At 47.0% G+C, this 11,708-nt stretch overlaps 1 pseudogene; it reads left to right on the top strand.

The window, feature by feature from the left end:
* Positions 1–9,577: 9,577 nt before the first annotated feature.
* Positions 9,578–10,042, top strand: LOC136308633 (small integral membrane protein 12-like; annotated as a pseudogene).
* Positions 10,043–11,708: the final 1,666 nt, after the last annotated feature.

Consider the following 11,708-nt stretch of genomic DNA (forward strand, 5'->3'; position numbering starts at 1 on the left):
GACCTTGGACACTGAAGTCCCAGGTTCAAACCCCAAGGTCATCAGCTTGAGAGCAGGCTCATCCAGGTTGAGCACAGAGTCACTGGCTTGAGCATAGGATCATCATCATGACCCCATGGTTGCTGGCTTGAGCCCAGAGGTTGCTGGCCTGACCCCAAGATCACTGGCTTGAGCAAAGGGTCACTGGCGTGGCTGTAGCCCCCTAGTCAAGGCACATATGAGAAGTAATCAATGAACAACTAAAGTGCCACAACTACAAGTTGATGCTTCTCATCTCTCTCTCTCTCTCTCTCTCTCTCTCTCTCTCTCTCTCTCGATAAAACAAATAAACGAACAATCAGTTTCAACATGTGATGTGATGGATGGTTTTAATATGTCAATAGGTGTGCACAGAAGCTTGATATTTTTATTATCCTAACGGAATTTTGAATGTGGTTGCTCTAGTTAACATGTTGTTCCTGCATGTCTAATATTTAGAAAAAACATAGCTAAAACTGCTTTTTCTTTCAAATAAGCAGCAACTACCTTTGTGATGGTGCATGTTTCTCTGTCAAGAAAACGTACCTCTAGCTTTGCTGTTATAAATGATTGCATATACTAGGAAGCAAAACGCAAATATTTCTTTTCAGTGTCTTTTTTCTGTGTGCAGGTGTCCTGTTTCATAAACTAGCTTCCCATGAAATGGTGTGCGCTCAGCGGAAGGGACTCGGACTGCAGTCTGCTCATTGGGCCAGCCAGGGGAACTCACCCTGTCCCCATCCGCCTTGGAAAAGGCCCCAGCTGTTCAGGACAACAGGCTGCAGTCCTAGCTAGCATAGCCCACACTTTTCAGGCTTCCTAAAACAGTGACCTGGAAACTTTAGAATTTTATCATTTATTTAAACCTCGGATCCCTACAAAATGGTTTCGAGCTGTCTTAGCAAGCATTGGTTTTGGAGCAAAAGAAAAAAGCTTAAAAATGGACAGCCACTGATGAGTTGCATTTTTGCCCACAGACTGATTTTCAAAGGCCTTATCCAATTTCTCCCAGCGTTCACAGCCTCGCTCAGATAGCAGAGCCCAGCCGTTCTGGAGCAGATGAGAAACAGGCGCTCCGAAAACGCTGCGGAGACCCGCTAGGTCTGGCTGACGGCAAAACCAGTCAGAGGAAACTGTCAGGAGCTACAAAATTAGGTCGGAGAAAACGTTTTTGTCACTGTCTCATCTTCCTTTCACTCAAGAGCAAAACATAATAAACAGCTCGAGCTGCTTAAAACAGTTCTAAATATGAATTTGATGGCTAAAATCCGAAAAGAAAACGAGCAAATGTTTTGACTGCTCAGGATGCACCGAGTCCTGCTTGGAGCACTTTAAATATATGTATCCTCTCATTTCAATTCCCACAGGAGCAATATGAAGCAGGCACTGCTGTGACCCCCATTCTACAGATGAGGAAACTGAGGCAGGTGGCGCGTACCTGCGGCTCTTGCCCAGAACCTGCATCCTCCACCACTTTGCCACATGGTACTTCTACCTGTGGGATGTGGGCCCTCGAGCCGGACAGCCCTGAGCCCACACTTCCTTGTCTGCAAAGCAGGCACACCACCACCGACCCCACACAGTTGCGTCCAGATTGGACAAAATAAAACAGTTTCAGTAATTGATCATGTTATCGGGCGCAGAGAGGTGTCCAGGAAACATTAGGTTCCCCACAGCTTTAATCACAATAAGAGAAGACCGGAAACTTTTTGGTTGTTAAACAACTGACCATTTTCCAGAGCAGTTCATAGGAAACCATGGCTTCCAATGCTGCTGTTAGGGAACAGCTGAGCTGATATTATTGCAGCCACCCACGTGATGTTAGAAGGAAGCAAGTCCCAGACAGAAAAGCAAATGCACCTGTGTCTGCCTGATAAACTGCTGCCCGGTTCCATCTACACAGAGCATTCATCCCTGGCTAGAGGAGCGTCCTCCTCAGCTAAGCCTCACTAAACTCTGGTCGCCTCCAGGATGAACCAGGATGGAGCGTCTCACCTCCCTAAACAGAGCCTTATCTTGCCAAAGCATTCTGGAAATTTAGCACACTACAAATTGTTGAGTTCCTGGTTCTTCCTCCAGGGCAAGCCCATGGTTGGCCTGGGACCTGGTACTAACCAGAGGGAGAGGATTATGCTATTAATCCCGAGTCTGTAACCATCTGTATCACTCTCAGTTCCAGCTGGAAACAGATAGCAACCTCAAGGGTTTTAAGGGACAAGAATGGAATGAAGGTGCTGTGTACAGAGGTGTGGGGAGGCATAAGGGAATGGCAGGAAACGGAGGAGGTGCCCAGAGACTAGGTAAAGGTAGAAGCCCTCACCAGCCCTAGAGTTGAGGGGCACAGGGAGGCGATGATGTTGCGAGAGCCCTATGAGAGCTGAAGCCAAGGGGAAGGTGAGACTCAACAGGGCCAGAATAACAGTGGATGCCTTCGATCTCCTCCCATTGCCTCATACACCAGAGCTACAGGGCAAGACAGCCAAACGAGGCAGTCCAGAGGAAAAGTCACCTGGGTCACCACCATCTCCCCATGCAGGGACCACCCCTCCATCTCAGGGCCCCCGCACTCGGAGCTGCCCACAGTCTATTGGAATAGCTGGAGTTCATTCAAACTTCCACCTAGGTAAAGGCATAATGGAGGGGCCCCTGGGGCCTTCCAACATTAGAAGCACTCTCTAAAAATAAAAAGATAAATTGGATTTTCAGAAAATAATCATTGGACGGCTTGGCAGCTGCAAACAGGACGGAGGGTTAGAGTCGCTCCCATTGACATAGTATTCTAGGTGGTCAGCACCCAAAGATCCCATTCTGTTTTGGGCACTGACATTGCAGAACACAACTTTATGCTTTTCCTTTGCAAGATATAAACTTGGCTGCACAACTTTTCAAATTCAAAGGTCAGGGACTGCACTCTTCCACCATCCCCAGCCACACCAAAAGTGTATCAAAAAACCAACCAGGCTGTTCAACACACTTCAGTGAATTGGTTGCATTTGCTCCCAAACTAGTTTATATCCAAACCACAAATTTTCACGTATCTAAGGATTCAAAGTATTTTATCATCCAGTCGTGGGCCAAGCAGGTTTGATATTTCTCATTTACCTGGTAGAACTTAAACAAAACACAACAAAAACAAACGAACTTCACAACTCAGTAAGTATTAAGGCCACAGGGCAGGGAAGGCAGACTAAGAACAGACCTGGGCTGAGGCTTGAGCCTGGGCCTGGCCAACGTTGACAGGTCAAGCAAAGGAAGAACAAGCAGACATAATCGGGAAGAAGTGCCTAATGAGGTCATAGAAGGCCACTGGAGCACGTCACAGAAGTCAAGAGGGAACGGTATCAACAAGGGGCAAGCCAGCTATGCTGAACATGGCTAAAAGGTCCAGAAACTGAGAAGTCACTACTGAAATGGGCAAGATGAAGAGGGAGGCCTTTTAGTGGATGGAGTGGTGACACAAGAAACCCCAGTGGAGGAAGCTGAGGAAGAGATGGGAGGTGACTCGTAGAAACAGCAATTACCAATGGCCAGGACATTTCATCGTGATGAGAGGAGGAGACATGTGCAAGGGCTTGAAGGAGACAGGTAGACAAAGGAGCATTTTCACACTAGAAAACACTAATGATGGGCCCTGGCCTGTTGGCTCAGTGGTGGAGTGTTGGCCCAGCGTGTGGAAGTTCCAGGTTTGAATCCCAGTCAGGGCACACAAGAGAAGCGACCATCTGCTTCTCCACCCTCCTCCACACTTCTACTCCAGCAGCCATGGTTCGAATGGTTTGAGCAAGTTGGCCCTGGGTGCTGAGGATGGCTCCATGGCCTTGCCTCAGGTGCTAAAATAGCTCCGTTGCTGAGCAACAGAGCAGTGGCCCCAGATGGGCAGAGCACCATCAAGTAGGGGGCTTGCTGGGTGGATCTTGGTCAGGGCGTATGCAGAAGTCTGTCTGCCTCCCCGGCTCTCACTTAATAAAAAGAAAAAGAAAAGACTAATGACAGGAATGACCCAGCTGAGAAGGAGAAAATCACGTAGGAAAGAGAAGAGGTCTTTGAGAGGTCGGGAGAGAGATCCAGAGGTCGAGTGCAGAGGCCAAAGGAGCAGGAACACTTTGTTCCTGCAACAAGAGAGAAGGTGGAGAGTGAGTTTAGGTTCAGGTAGGTTGGTAGATACAATTTACTGTGAGGCAATTAGTGCCTGATTACTTCTATTTTCTCAATATATACAAAGAAGGCTCATCAGCTGGGGTGGATGGGTGGGGAGGGGAAAAGGCAACGAAGGAGACTGGGAAAGTTGTGAGAGCTTGTTACAGAACCATTGACTTTTGATCCAATATCCTTTGTATCTTCCCCAGCGTCCAGCACAGAGCTAGTGAACACAGTAAGGGCTCGACGAACAAGGAGTTTGGATTGTGAGCTTCACTACCACCTTTCTCAGGCAAAGTGTTGAGAAGGTGTGAAGCCCAGACATCCAGGTCCACTTCATCAGCTGTGATGCCTGCCTGGCTATTTGTTGAAGGCAGAGGCTCAGGTATCTGCAAACAGTGAAGTCAAATAACTGCCCCCTCTACTACACATGTCACCTCCAGCAGACACGGGCGGACAAACAGAGCCATAAAGATAAGATGTCAAGACAACTGCAGTAGCTCCCTTCATCCCACTGGCATCTCAGCCAAGAGCAAACACCGAATATCTGAACCCCACTGGGCGGCAACGTGGAATTCAAGCTCTGCCCTGACCCTGACACTTCTTTATTGACACGGTCTGTCCTCTACCAGGCTGAGTGTCCCTTTCTTTCCTTTGCTCTCTGCTCATTTGCTGTCCGATTCTGCTCCTCTTCTTTTCGCTTCTTTCTTGCTTTCTCCTTCCTTTACATTTCTCCTAGCCTAGCACAGTTCAATTTCTTATTTTAATTTCCCTAGGTAATGTTGCCTTTCCATGAATTACCTCTTCTTCCATATGCCCTGTCCCCATCCCAGTCTCACTCCACAAGAAAACAGCCCTCCCTCCAGCATCGTCAGGGCACAGGTCTAAGAGTCAGCAGGATCACCCTCCAGATTGAATGGTGAGATGCCAAGAACGCGGCCACCTTATGTGAAATCAGGCATTGACCTGAGTGTGGTGTGACAGAACTGTCTTATTGTGGTCAGTGTTTCAACTCGTGGGTAGGTAATGGTAAGAGACCCTACCATCTTTTCTAGCACATCCTTTCAGCAGATACTTTGTGATAGCGTGACATCCATGTACAATGGCACTCATTCACTTTGAAAACACTTATGGAATCACTGAGTTCAGGAGGCAAGGTCTACGGGGCCCTCTCCCAGATACTAGACCACATATTTTTTATTTATTTATTTTTTTAATTTTATTTATTCATTTTAGAAAGGGGTGGAGAGAGAGAGAGAGAGAGGGAGAGAGAGAGAGAGAGAGAGAGAGAGAGAGAAGGGGGGGAGGAGCAGGAAGCATCAACTCCCATATGTGCCTTGACCAGGCAAGCCCAGGGTTTCGAAACGGCAACCTCAGGGTTCCAGGTTGACGCTTTATTCACTGCGCCACCACAGGTCAGGCTTAGACCACATATTACGTAACGGAAAGAGATGTGGCATCTGCAATAATCTGTGAAAACCCTATTTTAGGCATTATGCTGGCTTGGTTTCTATATTTCTATTAAAAAGTAAGGAAAAGTCTTTCTCCTTAATGTTCAGAAGATGAGAATTCTCATGGCCTAGAAAAAATAAAAATGTCAGAATATGTTTCCACCTTTTTAAAAGAGTTTTATTTACTGATTTTATAGAGAGAGGAGCAGGGGGAAGCGAGAAGTATCAACTCACAGTTGCCTCACTCTAGTTGTTCATCGGTTGCTTGTTGTATGTGCCTTGACGAAAAAAGCCCAGGGCTTCGAACCAGTGACCTCAGCATTCCAGACCAACATGCCATCCACTGTGTCACCACAGGCAAGGCTCTTCCCACTTTTGAAAGACAGGCCTTGGCCATGGCCAGTTGGCTCATGGTAGAGCATTGGCCCAGTCTGTGGATGTCCTGGGTTCAATTCCCAGTCAGGGCACACAGGAGAAACAACCATCTGCTTCTCCACCTTTCCCTCCCTTTTCCCTCCCTCTCTCTCTCTCTTCCTTTACTGCAGCCATGGTTCGATTGGTTCGAGTGCATCTGCCCCAGGCACTGAGGACAGCTCCTCAGCCTTGGGCACTAAAAATAGCTCAGTTGCCAATCAATGGCCCAAGATGGGCAGAGCATCAGTTAAGACAGGGATTTCCAGGTAGACCAGTCCAGGCAAATGTGGGAGTCTATCTCCCCTCCTCTCACTTGGAAAAGAAGAAAAAAGAAAGAAAGAAAAGAAATAAAAGAAGGAAGGAAGGAAGGAAGGAAGGAAGGAAGGAAGGAAGGAAGGAAGGAAGGAAGGTCTCTAGTGTACAGACACTTGGCTTTCAGGTCTCCTTATCCTATGCACCATTTATCCCCAGATCTTGGGAGAGCCACTCCAGCTTGAGTCCCCAAACTGTGGTACAGCGGCGGAGACCCACCTTTAGGCATATGGTAGGAAGCAGTGTGGGGATGATCTGAATGTTGCTCAGAATTGTTTGGCCCATCTGTCACTTATGTTCTGAAATTTTCTTTGAAGCTAATAAGGCAACAAGGTAGAAAAATCAAGGACTTCAGAGTCAGACTGACTGGGGTCAGAAGACAGCCTCAGCTGCTGACTGTGTGATCTCAGACAGGTTACTTTGTCCCATGGAATCTTGTTTTACCAATCAAATAACTATAAGACCACCTATGTTGCAGGATTATTGTGAGAATTAAAGATAATATATGCAGAGTGCCTAGATAGTGTTCAAAATGACAGCTATCATCATTGGTGGAATGCCTAGGTTTGATTTTAGTGGCCCAAAGTGATTAAAGATAATCTCTTAAACTTAAACATTGGATGTTTAAAATTCTACCCTTAAAGATTTAAGGTGCCTGACCTGTGGTGGCGTAGTGGATCAAGCGTCGACCTGGAATGCTGAGGTCGTGGGTTCAAAACCCTGGGCTTGCCCAGCCAAGGCACATGTGGGAGTTGGTGCTTCCTGCTCCTCCCCCCAACCCCCGTCTCTCTTATCTAAAATGAATGAATGAATGAATAAATAAAATAAAAATAAAGATTTAAGGTAAAAAGAAGAAAATTCGACATCAAGAGTCACCACACACACACACACACACACACACACACACACACACACACCTATACCAAAACGAAATGATGCCATAAAACTAGGAGGGTCCCTTTACTTACATATTACCCTGAGAAAAAAAGACTTTAGTTTTCATCTCTGCCCCTCTGTCCCCAGCATAGCACCCAGTCCAGCTGCCGAGCCCTTTGCCCAAGCCTGGCTTTGACAGGACAAGGAAGCAGAAGGCAGAAGAGGAAGAATTAGAAAGGAAAACAGGAGAGTAGAAAGTCAAAGACACGTTTCCTCCAACCTCCAAAGCTCTTTCAGTGCCCGGACAAGAAGGTTTGGTAACAGCCTCTGATCACTGCTGGGTTCTGCAGGCAGAAGAGCAACAGTGGCATCTATAGGGCGTCCAGATGAACTTGGCTGGGGAAGCAGCGAGGAAGGTAGGGAAAGCACTGCCTTCAGATCACGCCCCCCAGTGGCGATGTCAGCTTGGGAGCTTGCCTCTTCTCTTCAGACCTGTAATGACAGGCGTGTGCGCAAGGGCAAACCACCTTGAACAAACCTGTAGGTCCCCCCCCCCCCCCATCCTAATTGATATGCTCACATTCCTCCCTCTGGCTGTTAGACATCAGGCAAACTCTCATGGGGCTGGGAACTCACGGAGTGAGCGTAGGTTTAAAAGCCTCCAGGGCAAGCAACCAAAACTGATTTTTCCAAGAAATAAACTTTGTCATTAAGATATTGGGCAGAATCTCTGGGAAAGGTAAGGAACCAGTTTCAGGGGACGAACAGGAAGAAAGGGAAGCTAGACACTCAGAACCCAGTCAAAGCATGCTGCAGGGAGATTCTGGTGAGAATATCACTGGGGTCACCCACAGCTGCCACCAGCACTGAGCAGCTGGCTGGATTCAACACCCCACTGTATCGAAGAGTGGATGTTACAAGTAGTACCACTGCTGCCAACAGTAGAAATCTCCACTGTCCCCGCTTCTTGACATCACTAACTCTCTTTTTAAAGTCCTGGATGGTTGTGTCTGATTGGCCGATAACAGAGTAGCTTATGGGAAAAGATCTTCCCATACAAGGGCAAATTCCCCAGGCACGGAAATGAGATTCTGCTGATACTAGGCAGCCAAACACAAACACAAGTTGAATGGGAATACGGTGGGAATGGGAATACAATGACAGCAAACTACAGACCTGCCACCAGGGAGTATTTCTTGAGTTTGTGGGAGGTTGTGTGACAAAGTAGAAAAGGAAAGAGCCAGGAATTCAAACTTCTAGGTCTAAGTGCTGATTCTGTCACTTATTATTATCATGCTACGTGGATAGGCATGAATTAAGCTTTCTAGGTTTTTGTCATGCATAGAATAATTATCCCTACCTACTGTGAAGGGCCGATGTGTAGATCACACAGGCTTGGAAAAGTATGCTATTACTGAGTAAATCTGTCTGCCTGCCAGGATCCCAGGTTATCCATTTGTAAAAGGAAAATGTCCCCTACATTGTAGGGCTGTTGTGAGCTGAACTAGAATATTATAAATGAATGGCTTGTTACAGATTGAAATTCTTTCATGTCTGAGATTTGCATCAAAATAATGGAGGTGGTGGGTGAGAGAGGAAGTGAGAAGTAATACAGATAAGACTGATGATGAGTAATTAATTGGACATAGCTGGCGGACACACTATAATCTTCTCTCTACATTAGAATAGTTATGAAATCTTCAATATATGTTTTTTAAAGAGAAGTGTCTTGGAAATACCTAGAATAGGCCACAGTCCCCAAATTTTATTATTGAGTCAGCTTTAGGGGTCACCCCCACCATCATCAACTGTTATAAAGTAGCATAATCTATGGGTTACATAAAGACACCAAGATAAGTTATAGGAGAAATATTAGGAGCTTTATTAATAAGCCAGCGACATACATGGGTTACAGCTAACCCAAATTGTGCAGCCTAGAATATAGCTCTGAGGCTGGGTATATAGACAGGATCCCACACTGGTTGGGGGGAAAAGGTGGGGGAGCATGGTACAAAAGCCATTTACTAACAAGCTTACAACATTTATCTATAGGATCTATTAAAAGGAAAAACATTCCTACACATCAAGACCACAAGATAACACAGTAGTGATAAATGTTTTACATACCTGACAAACATTCCCAAATCTTCTAGGGTCTACCCCCCATCCCTGTCGCCACAATAGTGGGAAATGAAATGTTTAGCTTAAGATAAGGAGAGAGCTAAATGAAATTATCTTTGCTAAGTGTGTTGGGGCTCCCTGCTTGCTTAGTTTATAAGTTTTATACATACATATTTATATAAAGAATTTCAAAAGGGATGATTATTAGAAAGCATATAGGGAGGAGTGCGGGCTGCGGCTCAGATGTCATGCGGCCTGTGCTTTGGACCGTGGTGCGGTGCGTACTGATGCTCCCTATGTCACATTTCCTGTGGCCTTCGTGGTCGGGGCTGTGGGCTACCACCTGGAATGGTTCATCAGGGGAAAGGATCTCCAGCCTGCGGAGGAGGAGAAGATCATCTCACAGTGTCGGGAGGACCGAAAACTGGATGAGCTGCTAGGAAAGGACCATACCCAGGTGTTGAGCCTTAAGGACAAGCTGGAATTTGCCCCTAAAGCTGTCCTGAACAGAAACCGCCCGGAGAAGAACTAATAGAGGACACAGGGCCATATGGGTTCTTCTGTAGGCTGTGACTGGTCCTGCCACCATGTTGACCTGGCTCCAGAACCCACATCTGATTTGCTCTGTTGCTTATTCTGGCCCCTCCAGCGGCCACCCAGCCACACACATACTGGCCGCTCTTCTGTGGTCAGGCAGATGCACTAGCAGCTGAAGGGCCAATGAAGAGGAAGGCCCTGGAGGGTTCTGGCGCAGGCTGCATCTGTTGTATGCCAGGTTTCTGGGCGCACTGCTGGAAGCAGTGTTATGAAATGAACTTCCGCTGTCAGTCTCTGCAGGGAGGTGGATTAGCCTCAGGTGGAAGTGGGTGAGATTGGGGTGTTGCCTTAGGAGGGATACCACATGTCTAGTTCCCATGTGCATGGGAAGAATTCAGAAATACACCTCCAAAAAAAAAAAAAAAAGAAGAAAGCATATAAAATGTTATAGAATACAGGTTTTTCAAGCAAGGGGAGGGGAGTGGGCTTGTGATCCCTTTGGCCCTGTTTGGCAAACTGTGGCTCGCGAGCCATGTGTGGCTCTTTGGCCCCTTGAGTGTGGCTCTTACACAAAATACCACATGTGGGTGCTACCTCGATAAGGAATGTACCTACTTATATAGTTTAAGTTTTAAAAATTTGGCTCTCAAAAGAAATTTCAATCGTTGTACTGTTGATATTTGGCTCTGTTGACTAATGAGTTTGCCGACCACTGGTAGAGGTATAAGTTACTCTCACAGCCCTAGGAGGGGAAGAAGTGTTAGGATAAGTTTTTGGAATTTTTAATTAAGATATGTAAACATTGTCTCCTAAAGGCTCTTAAGGAAGGGGAAGAGGAAGTTTTCAGATAAGTTCTACCTTCTTTGCTCTGTCTAGCAAGAGGTGTCAGTCCCTCCAGAGAACTATAGTTAAACTATGACTAGCTGATTTTTGTCCCTTGCAAGCTCTTCTTCTTGAAATACCATTATCAACAGTTTTGCAGTTCCTTGACACCTTATTCCCCCACCATCATCAACCTCAGCCCTCAAGTGCTGTTTTCTCAGGACTGTGGTCTTTCCTCTCTCCCTGAACTAGTGCCAATGTAAGCCTATATCAGGGACACATCTTCAGTGGCAAACAGGTTTGAAACGAAACGAAACAAAAACAAAAACCCCAAACAACTAACCCAAAATACTAATCAAGAGAAAAACAAGCAAAACGAGGGTCCCTGTTCCTGCGCTCCTTCCAAGTTCATAGCAACTGTGAAATTCCTTTCCCGTAAACAAAACCTAACCAACCTCACTTTTCCTAGCACTGTATTCAGTTAAGAACCACAGAAAATAACAAATAACAAAGAAGCCACGCAAGACTGCGTGCCAAGTGCCAGCAGGAAGCGCAGAATTCCTGCTGTACCCCAACCGCAGTCCCGCACAAGCTGCCGGCTCTGTGCGCCCGCCCGGCTCCCGGCTGGTCCAGGACACCGGGCGGCTGCGGGATTCCGAGGGAAAGGGACTGCCGAGAGTGCCATCGCCTCGTCGCAGGGGAAGACCACGGTCCGGGGTCCTGGGAAAGTACACGAGCATCCCGAGGAGACGTTACAATCAGACGGCGGTGCTTAACTACGATAATGAACTCCGACGAGGAAAGGCTCCACCTGCGTTGGGACGGGCTTCAGATCCCGTGACACAGAGCCCGCCACAGACTGCCAGCCTTAGCGTTCTAACCTAACCATTTGATCTCCCTTTTCAAAACTGCCGTGCAGGGACTCCGGTCCACCGTCCAACCGGAACCAGCGAGGCACCCAGCGGGGCAGAAGCACTTCCGCCCCCAACCAAGATGGCTTCCCAGGCGGGGCTGTAAGGC

This window comes from Saccopteryx bilineata, chromosome 6 (assembly GCF_036850765.1).
Source record: "Saccopteryx bilineata isolate mSacBil1 chromosome 6, mSacBil1_pri_phased_curated, whole genome shotgun sequence".
Taxonomy (NCBI): Eukaryota; Metazoa; Chordata; class Mammalia; order Chiroptera; family Emballonuridae; genus Saccopteryx; species Saccopteryx bilineata.